At 34.1% G+C, this 11320-nt stretch overlaps 1 non-coding gene and 2 pseudogenes across 1 annotated transcript; all 3 read left to right on the forward strand.

Moving 5' to 3' along the window:
- Positions 1 to 1019: 1019 nt before the first annotated feature.
- Positions 1020 to 1208, forward strand: LOC148956761 (U2 spliceosomal RNA). Its single transcript, XR_016142639.1, has one exon. It is a non-coding gene; the product is annotated as a U2 spliceosomal RNA (small nuclear RNA).
- A 1084-nt stretch (positions 1209 to 2292) lies between these two features.
- Positions 2293 to 2409, forward strand: LOC148956762 (U5 spliceosomal RNA; annotated as a pseudogene).
- Positions 2410 to 6856: 4447 nt separating this feature from the next.
- LOC148956763 (U2 spliceosomal RNA) lies at positions 6857 to 7015 on the forward strand (annotated as a pseudogene).
- The last annotated feature ends 4305 nt before the right edge of the window (positions 7016 to 11320 follow it).

An 11320-nucleotide genomic window follows, 5' to 3' on the forward strand; every position in this document is an offset into this window, starting at 1 on the left:
TGTGTTTTACAGTTCAACCAGGGTTGCCACCGTCAGTAGGATTTTACTAGATCTTGTAAAAAAAGAAAATCTAGTAAATTTAGAGGATCTAGTAAATTTCCCAAAAACTAGTAAAAAGTCATGATTTATAGCAAACAGAACTTTATTTTATTTTCCATGAATTCAGGGAAAAAAATTATCGTAAACTTATGACAATTTACAATTTTTGCTTGTCTGTTTTACAATCTAGAATTTTGCTTGTCTGTCTCAGAGACAGACAAGCAGTCACCTATTTTCATAAACAGACACTTCGCTTCCGGCGTCTAAAGGTCGACAAAATCAACTTTCTGTGTATCAAATCTTACCAACTAAAAATGAAGCTATAATGACACTTTGATTTGTGATGATTAGGAATCTATTGGAATCAAAACAAAAGCCAACCACCCAAGGTGATTAGGCGAATCTTCTCAGTTTGAAAATTTTTATTGAGGAAAAAAAAGCCTGCTGAGAGAAATTAAAAGTAAGTAGAAATGTAAAATTATATATATATAATGTTATATATGTATATATATATATATATATATATATATATATATATATATATATATATATATATATATATATATATATATATATATATATATATTTACTATATATATATATATATATATATATATATATATATATATATATATATATATATATATATATATATATATATATATATATATATATATATATATATATATATATATATATATATATATATATATATATATATATATATCCAAAAAAAGGATTTTTGAACATGTAGGTTTTCGGAATTTTCAATCATACTATGAAAACGAAAGAAAAGAGGAAAAGAGAAAAAAAGAACAAAAAAGAAAAAAAGATTGTGAAAATCGTATTGATTATCCTCTTATAGTAAAAATCGATTCTTGATGGTGCGCCTACGGCGTAGCCGCACGCGCAAAAATTTTTTTTTGAGCATTTAGTAAAAACAGATGCGATCTAGTAAATTTTTCCTCTCCGATTTAGTAAATTCTTCCGGGTCAGGGTGGCAACCCTGGTGTAGTATCTGCTCTTATCAGCTTAATATCTGATACGGTCCCTACTTGGGCCCAGAATATTAAACTGATTTTTGGAAACCAGAGGGATGTCGGGGCTTGCTCCGCTCCCTTCACGCGTTGGCCCGGTGTTGCAGTACCTCCGGGATCGGCGCATTCCTCCCGAGGGGAAATCAAAGTTCATGAACTCTAAACACTGACGTCTTATACGCTTCCTTATACATTATAGAAACCATACCTGTAGTTTCCTAGCCGTTGAATATATTGAATTAATTTTTTTTTTTGATCTGAAAAAAACGAAAAACTGTTAATAATTTAAAAAATTTAATGGTGAAAAAGCCAATGACTACTCTCCGTAATTAAATAAAAATTCCCAACCTGGATAGACGTCCCCTTTCATCTTTTTCGAAAATAACATGCAATTATTAAATGCTGAAATTTAAATTTAACCTAGATTCGACGAGAATTGCTGAATTTATTGTTTTTGGCCTCAGAGGGCTGGGTTCTGTTGTGAGTTGGTAGTAGTAGTAGTAATGACTAAAGCCCCCTTTGGTTGTTAACAAGAAGAACGGCCACTGGGTTCTCAGAAATAAAAGTTTCGACTTTTCAGGCCCTTTTGAAAAAATGAATTTTTTGATAAATATACATGTTTGAAATATCACGGAAGAATTTTGCCTAAAATCCAAAGCATATGAGAGAGTTGGGGGTATGCTCTATAGATTCCTAATGCATTTTGTTTTTGAAAATACTCTGTAATTATTAAATACTGATTTTTAAATTGAACTAGGAATCGAATCAAATTGCTGAAATTTAGATTAAGTCACAAAGGCTAGTCTTAAAAAAGTGAAATGCCCTTGGTCCCCCCACATTTCATCAAGTCAATTGCGTTGGCAACATATCAAACTAAAAATTCCTTTACTACCGCCAAGCTTCTTGGAATATTTAAATAGGGGGGGGGCCCTTGGCGACAGCCATTGATCGACCACTCAGTTACATTACAATTATTTTTGAGCCTGGTTACTGAATATTTATGTTATTTTCTGTGATGTAGTTTTTGTACCATGTCATTAAAGTTGCCCATGAATTGCTTATCATTGAATATGTTTTCTCGTCATATAAATTTTTTGCCCATATTTACTTGATTGAACATTGAATTCCTTGTTACTTTCGAACCTTATTAAAAAAAACCGATAAGGATTTACCAGAATTTGTCTCTATATACTCGATTGATCTCTAGCAATTTTCATAGCTATAGCCTCTCCTCATATAGAGTTAATGTTTTGCCTTTTACTAAAGACTACCGTGGGGAGGGTTACTTGATGAGTCTTAACAAATTTTTAAATGCCGAAAGGCAGACTAGCCTATACTCTTGCTGCATGTTCTAATATTCCAAGATCACTTATCTGACAAGCCCGATTACTTATCTGACGACAAGCCCTTAGCGTTTGACGAGACGTAAATGAAATGAGAGGTCAGTAGGACTACTACTTGAGGAAACGGTCTTGATTTGTGGTCAGACAAGTAACCCTGGAAAATGCAGGACAATTGAAGTCATATATGAACAAAAATTCAATCTTTTCAAAAATTAAAACACATTGTGAAATTATGGGCAGATAGTAAAAAGGGACAGTAATTGTGAAATGTGGCACACTTTCCAGGGGTTTCTTAATAAGCCATGTTTATAGTGAAGTAGACATGATTAGTGTTGCTATTTGCCTAGTTGCATGCAGCTTTTCAGTTGACAAGTAACCGGTTAAGTATTTGTTGTTATCTTTTGCAGATTACATCCGGGGTAGCTAATTTTAAGCGGGTAAGGAATGCTCCAAGTCACTCCTGGCTCGGTGCTATAACGAACAAAGTCCTACGCGCTCTTGAGTCCCCATTCTCTTAGGACCCTCATTCCTCCTTTGTCTAGTAACAGTATTTCCATTCCAGTTTAGGAGGTTTTTCTAGAATGAAATAGGATAAATGAAAAGAAATAAAATTGGATGAATATATAATTGTTTAGAAACAAATTTGGGCTATATATTTGCATATTAGGGAGGGTGGGGGGTAAAGCATAGCATACATTAAATACGTAACCTAACCTAGGTACCTCTCTCCCTCCTAAACCCAAAAAAAAACAATCGTTTAAATATTGAGAAATCACGCTTTGGCATCAATTTATCTAGCAAATCACCCGTTGTCTGCTAATGAAATAGCAGTTTGACGGGTTTTGTGACTGCTTTCTTTGATATAGTATATAGCAATGCCCGCATAATTCACCAGTACCCTGTAATTTATTTAGGCTAAAAAGTAAAGAGCAAAGCATGGCTCAAGAAATCCGAACAGAAATAGCACAAATCCATACGGGATATTAATCCATAAGACATTGACCTTTTGCACTTGAAAAATCAAAAGATACTACCATCTTGGAATGCAGCTTCCCTCGTACTACTTTGTTTCTACTAAGTCTTTCAAGCTCGAGTCCATCTTATAGGACTTTTGCTTCATTTTCTATTGCTTTTCTACGGTTCAAAGCTTAGGGTTCTTTAGTAAGTTTGTACTCAAATTCTACTATAAAAGTGGAATCATACTTGATGGCTATCTATTTTTCAATTCAGTGTTCTGGCTACATTGTTAGTAACAAGATGGAATTATAAAATTAATCTAGTAAATGACAAACAAAAAGGATAAATACTAATAAAAATAAAGTAAGTAATCATTTACCTGATGAAGTCTTACTGTATTGTTTCTGTTTAATTTCCTTGGGTGATTAAAAATTCAGCTTTTATGTCCATCTTTGTATTAAATTTAATAATGTCACATTATAACTTATATTATTACCAAATAGCGTGAGTGAATACCAGTAGCTACAATGGGGGGGGGGTATTTGTCTGCAATGTTTTTGTATCATTCCCCCGCCCAAATTCAAGAAAGTCTTATTGTGGATTATTATTGAAAAGGGGCTTGGTTTTTTTTGTATTTTGTTAAAGAAATTGGAAAAACAACGAACTTTCCCTCCCTGGATTATAAGGAATACTCTTCCCATCCCTAGGGCCGTGTCCAAAATTTCTCTTTGGAGGAGGGGGGTATAAAATGGTAAAAAAAACTCATCGAAAAATCTTTTTAAATGCATTGCGTTTCGTTTTAACGTATCAGACAAAAATATCGGGGGGGGGGGACTAGATATTACTTAGCCTCTATAATTTTCGTGAATTGACACCATTGATTATCACCAGTGGTGTCGTTGGGGAAGAGGGGACATTTTTCTTGTAATATCTGCTCGGCTCATTTTGAATCCAGTTTTTGTGTTTTATTTCTGAGCAAATTTAATAACATCAAAACATAACTTGCATTATTGTCAAGTAGGATATATCAGCGTCAAAAGGGTGTATATGTGATATTTACGGAAAAGATAAGGGAGTTAAGTGGAAACTTTCAGGGTATGTGGAGGGTAATAGTTGCGTACTATTTGTCTATAGGCAAGGTTGTAACATAAGAGGGGCTGGAATCCCTTCAACCCTATAGAAACCAAAAGATTATGCAGATTTTCAACTTATTTATATGTGAATATTTCTCCCCCTACCCATCAATCGAAAGCATTATAGTACAACTTTTGTTAAGAAATTGGTTACTTTTGCATTGTGCGGGCCTTTCTGAAAAGTCAAGTTTGGTTAATGCTAATGAAATAAAATAAAATAGGATGAATATATAATAGTTTAGAAACAAATTTGGGCTATATATTTTCACACTAGGGGTGGTGGGTAAATCATACCATATATTAAACACGTCACCTAACCTAACCTAGGTACCTCCCCCCCCTAAACCCCATAATTCCACAGTCTAATATAGTATACGCAACAAAAACCACGCTATCATTGCCTAGTCTATAGCGGGTAACATGTCGAAAACGGGTTTTATCATTGCCTACTCTATAGTAGTTAACCCAAGAGGCCTGCATAATGCAAGAGTACCAAAAATTGTTGCAACATTTGTCAAACATATAAATAGAAAGCCAAAATTTAAATTCTTATAGAGAGAAACGGAAAAGATCAAAATATTATTTTCTTAACCAATGAAAAAGAATATGTGAAATAAAAACTGTCAGAAATTGTTATTTTATAAATGACAGAAATCTTTACTAAATAAATAACATTATTTGGCACGTGATGTAACTAAGTAGGACTTTTGTAATAGCATTTCTTAACAAAGGCAGCACGTTATTTAGGTACTGTACCGTGTCCTATCTTTCCCTTGTTACGTTTCCCCTATATTTGGGAAAATCCTTTTATATTTGGATTGTCCCAAATCATTGCTTGTATTCAACAAATTTCGTAGGATAGTGTTAAACCGTGACGAACAGTAAGCAAAAATAATCACCTAAATGTTGCAACTCCTTTGGTACATAAAACATTAAAATCAACAAGGTTAATGTAGCTTACTAATTGCCATATAATGCAATATTTAATTCAACGCCTCCTAGCGCAGTTGCTTATGCTTACAGGTGAAATTAATGCCGGATAAATCGTATGGAGGCTTGAATATTTTTTTTTTTTTTTACAACAAAGATAAAATCCTTTAAAATTAAATTTGCTTCTGATGTTACAAATCGATGCAATCTTATGTTTTTTGAAGATGTTTTTTCTACGTCAAGATGTTCGTGGCATGGCCAACATATAACGTTAAACAAAATTTTAATATAAAAATTTAAAATTAAAATTAGAAGTTAATATCGAATATCAGGGTATTTTTTTTGGGGGGGGGGATTTTAAACTAAACAAGAGACGCTTCATGCTTTCAGTTTTGTACAAAGAGCGATACCTCAAGAACGGCTAAGGGTACTACGTTGAAATTGTCACGACATGTTCAATGGGAAATTGGACTAAATCAAAATACACTATTTTCAAATTGTTTAATTTTCTTTTTGGGAGGGGGGGGGGTCCTTCAGGATCTGTACACTTCTACCCTGATAGATAAAATATCTTTTCGTTGTATTTTATTGAAAAAGGACTTGTTTTCTGTAATTTAGAGTTTTCTGATAATTATAAATTTTTGATATACTGAGTCATTAAAACAAAGAATATGTTTTTCGTTTCACGTTTTTCAAAAATTTCCCAAAATTCCTGGCAAATAGTCATTTTATTCCTGATTAGTTTCAAATCCTGTTAAAAAAATACTCATATGAATTTACTATGATTTATTTTCGAAAAGCTAAATGTGCTCGGCGGCGATTAGGACGTTTTTATCAGAAAGAAAGCATGTTTTTACTATCTAAAAAAATTATCTAGAACCTTGATTTGTTAATGTGAAAATGTTTTACAACATTTGAATTTATCAAATCATACTTATTTGGCTTTTGAGCTGCCTTGATCATGAAGGAGGTACTCCAGGGCCACAATTTGCTATGGGGCAGGGGGGACTACCCCCTCCAGACTAAAGCTTGACCCCCTCTCAGACCTCATTTTGTCCCCCCCCCAGCTGAACTTTAGTTTCTGCAAAATATCATGTTAAACCTAAAATAAGCCTGCATAATTCAAGGATCCAGATAAACAGGTCAGTTTTGTTTTTTTAGTAGCCTAAATCTTTGTCTGATTTTGTCTTTTTGAATGACAATTTTGTCCAAGTCTTGATTGGAAAACTTTTCATTTACCATTAAAATTTTGAGATAAATTGTGATGTTATGTGAAATTTTTTATACTGTTTATAAAAATCTAAAAAGAAAGTGATAAGTACATTGAATGTTATTAGAGTATTGCAACCGAAATTAAATTTGTGACAAAGTTTCTTACTTGTATTCTTATATAGTCTTTGACAATCCTTGTTAAAGTATCGCTTCTAGGCCTTTTGACTAAGATCAAAGTGTAGTATCAGTTCTTATCAGCTTAATATCTGATACGGTCCCCTTGGGCTTGGGGCCCAGAATATTAAACTGAATTTTGGAAACCGGAAGGATGTCGGGCCCTTCTCTCCGATTTAGTAAATTCTTCCGGGTCAGGGTGGCAACCCTGGTGAAGTATATGCTCGTATCAGCTTAATATCTGATACGGTCCCTACTTGGCGCCCAGAATATTTAACTGATTTTTGGAAACCGGAGGGAGGTCGGGGCTTGCTCCGCCGAACAAAATGGCAATCTCAAAATTTTGATTGGATGTGTTTGGGGGAATGTTGGGCGTAGGGGGGGGGACTATTAGCCCTCCAATCACCTTCGACTTTTAAAAGGGGCACTAGCCCTTTGAATTTCTAATCGAATGAGCCTTTTTTGAAGTTTTTACGACAACACCTTCTATAAAAACCTTATATGCTCCCAGGGCATAACTTATAACCCTTGCCCTGAGGGTTGTGGGAAAGTGTCCTCCTCAAAAACATATTTTTCATCTGGAAATCAACTACGCTGAACAAAATGGCTATCTCAAAATTTTGATTGGATGTGTTTGGGGGAATGATGGGCGTGGGGAGGGGGCTAGTTGCCCTCCAATCACTTTCAACTATTAAAAAGGGCACTAGCCCTTTGAATTTCCAATCAAATGAGCCTTTCTTGAAGTTTCTACGACAACGCTTTCTATAAAAACCTTATATGCCCCCAGGGCATAACTTAAAACCCTTGCCCTGGGGGTTGCGAGGAAATGTCTTCCTCAAAAACATATTTTCTATTTGGAAATCAACTACGCTGAACAAAATGGCTATCTCAAAATTTTGATTGGATGTGTTTGGGGGAATGATAGGCGTAGGGAGGGGGTCTTGTTGCCCTTCATTCACTTTCGACTATTAAAAAGGGCACTAACCCTTTGAATTTCCAATCGAATGAGCCTTTTTTGAAGTTTCTATGACAACGCCTTCTATAAAAACCTTATATGCACCCAGGGCATAACTTAAAACCCTTGCCCTAAGGGTTGTGGGGGAGTGTCATCCTCAAAAACATATTTTCTATATGGAAATCAACTACGCTGAACAAAGTGGTTATCTCAAAATTTTGATTGGATGTGTTTGGGGGAATGATTGGCGAGGGGGGCTAGTTGCCCTACAATCACTTTAGACTCTTAAAAAGGGCACTAGTCCTTTGAATTTCCAATCGAATGAGCCTGTTTTGAAGTTTTTACGACAACACCTTCTATAAAAACTTGATTGGATGTGTTTGGGTAAATGATAGGCGAGGGGGGAGGCGCTATTTGCCCTCCAATCACTTTCGACTATTAAAAAGGGCACTAGAACTCTCGATTTCCAATCCAATGAGCCCCATTTGAAGTTTTTAGGACGACCCCTTCCATATGAAGTGCCTCTGGGAAAAAATAAATAATAAAACATTGGAGCCGTATGGCCTTTACCATCAGAGGTTTAGCGCTATAGCGTTGCTTCTGATGAAGAGTTTCTATTGTGATTAAATAAAAAAAAAAGTTTTTTTAACTGAAAGTAAGGAGAGACATTAAAACGAACAAAAATTATTCCTTATGTGTAAGGGGCTGTCCCCTCCTCAACGCCCCGCTATTTACGCTAAAGTAGATTCTTTCTCACAACTCTACTTTATAAAACAATAAAAAACTTTAGCGTGAAGAGCGGGGCGTATAAGAAGGGACAGCCCCTTTCATATACGGAATAATTTCTGTTCGTTTTAAGTTTTAATGTCCCCTCCTGCTTTCAGTTAAAAAACTTATTTTTTATTTAAGTTCTGAACGTTTTTGAGTTAATGCAGGTTTTGAATTTGGCTCACAGTACATGAATAATTAAAACACAATTTGCATATTAATTTTACTTTTCTTTAAACTAATAATAACCTAAGTTTGATTTTTGTTCCAGTTGTTTAAGAATGACTCCTGAATCACAAAGGCTGTTTAATTAGAAGCTCTTTGCTTGGCGATTGAATATGGCTATTGTGATGATTCGAAGAGGTTAACTGTAGGTACTTAAGATTTGCATCAAGTGAGTCAGGTGTTAAAAGAAGAGGATGCTTGCCCGGTAAATTTTTCACAAATCATATTATTGACTTAAGAATAAAGTGAATATATCACTCGATGCCTTTTTGATGCTCTTTACAAATACAATAATCCCTTCTATTGGAAATTCAAATTTAAGCCCTTTTTGAGCTCTTGAAAATGAGAAATAAATAAAAATATCTAGGATGTAAAAAGGCTTAAAATATCTCTTTTAAACTTACTGTTTAATTATGAATCCTTTTTTTAATCCACAAGCACTGACTTTCCACAATTAAGTTGGACATAATGAAAATTTTAACTATTTAATTTTTCAGGTACTCCTTCGATATACCCACTCTTTTATATATCTCAAACTGAAGACTAAATAAAAAACCGTTTTGACGGGATGATGCAAGACACCGCTGTAGAGAAATACAATGTATAGCGTGGTTTTAATAGCGTACACGATATTTCAAGTTTTTTTTTTTTTTTGTTTTTTTTTGGGGGGGGGGGAAGGTGCCTAGGGGAGGTTAGGTTTTTATATTTTTTTAATTTTCAATAGCTCAAAAAGGGCTTAAATTTGAATTTCCGATAGAAGGGATTATTATATTCGTAAAGAGAATAAAAAGGGCATCGAGTGGTATATTCACTTTATTCGTAAGTCAATAATATGATTTGCGAAAAATTTACCGCTTGCCCCCCCCCCCATTCTGAGATTTGAATAGCCTCTTCGGTAAAGGCCTAAAATAGCGGTTCTTCTAAAGGAGACACGCTAGAACAAAAGAAACACTGTTAGATTGCAGATTTTAATGGCTTTGTTTACTTTTTTGAGAATTCATTCCCAGCCCCCACTTAATAATCTCATATAGGCCTAGGCTATGTAAAAAAAAACAAAAACACAACTATGATGAAAACAGATCAAAATAGGAAAAACAAGAAAATATGATTTATTGATCCTATTTGCTGCATAGCCTATTATAAAGTAAGAATTCCATAATTTTTTTTTTTTGGTTATCTTCTATATATCCTGGAGATATGTGAGACCATTAGGGGGAAGCTGGGTTGAACTCAGGGTTGCCACCCTGACCCGGAAGAATTTACTAAATCGGAGAGGAAAAATTTACTAGATCGCATCTGTTTTTAATAAGGCTCAAAAAAAATTTTTGCGCGTGCGGCTACGCCGCAGGCGCACCATCAAGCATCGATTTTTAGTATAAGAGGATAATCAATACGATTTTCACAATATTTTTTTCTTTTTTGTTCTTTTTTTTCTCTTTTCCTCTTTTCTTTCGTTTTCATAGTATGATTGAAAATTCCGGAAACCTACAAGTTCAAAAATCCTTTTTTTGGATATATATATATATATATATATATAATGTTACATTTTTACTTACTTTTAATTTCTCTCAGCAGGCTCCTTTTTCCTCAATAAAAATTTTCAAACTGAGAAGATTCGCCTAATCACCTTGGGTGGTTGGCTTTTGTTTTGATTCCAATAGATTCCCAATCATCACAAATTCAAGTGTCATTATAGCTTTATTTTTAGTTGGTAAGAATTGATACACAGAAAGTTGATTTTGTCGACCTTAAGATGCCGGAAGCGAAGTGTCTGTTTATTAAAATAGGTGACTGCTTGTCTGCCTCTGAGACAGACGAGCAAAATTGTAAATTTTAAAACAGACAAGCAAAAATTGTCATAAGTTTACAATAATTTTTGTCCCTGAATTCACGGAAAATACAAAAAAAAGTTTTGTTTACTATAAATCATGACTTTTTACTAGTTTTTGGGGAATTTATTGGATATTTTTTTTTACTAGATCTAGTAAAATGCTACTGACGGTGGCAACCCTGTCACTAGTCAATTTTACGACGGCATACGTCATAGGGGATGTTAATTCTGTTCGTTCACAGAGCTCTATCTACGAAACTCAGGACTATGAGCATAACCCATTGCGAAGAGCCAGAGCTTCTATCATAAGACAACCAGAAACCAGGACACCGCGATTTGAACTACTTCCGAGCTCCAGGATAGGATATTGGCGTTAGCCAGATCCAAATCAGGAGCTCTTCAAAAATTGTTTATGCAGAAAGATGTTCATACAATTCTTCAATTAATCTAAAAACTTGTCCTGTCTTATTACTTTTTCTCAAAAACATTTCTATGAAAAATGAACCTTACACAACAATTTATTTATTCCAACTAAGTCGGTTTATTTACATTATTGAACATTTAATTTATTTATAAAATCTTTATTACTAACTTACAAAATAATCAAAAATTGTTTGTAATATATTGTACAGCAAGTATATAAATCTGTCAAAATTTTAACTGCAAATCATTTTCAAATTATGTTTTAGGTCCTTATCATGAGATTCTTATCATGT

Source organism: Artemia sp. Qi Xiang Cuo, chromosome 1 (genome assembly GCF_049724085.1).
Source record: "Artemia sp. Qi Xiang Cuo chromosome 1, ASM4972408v1, whole genome shotgun sequence".
In the NCBI taxonomy this organism is placed as follows: Eukaryota; Metazoa; Arthropoda; class Branchiopoda; order Anostraca; family Artemiidae; genus Artemia; species Artemia sp. Qi Xiang Cuo.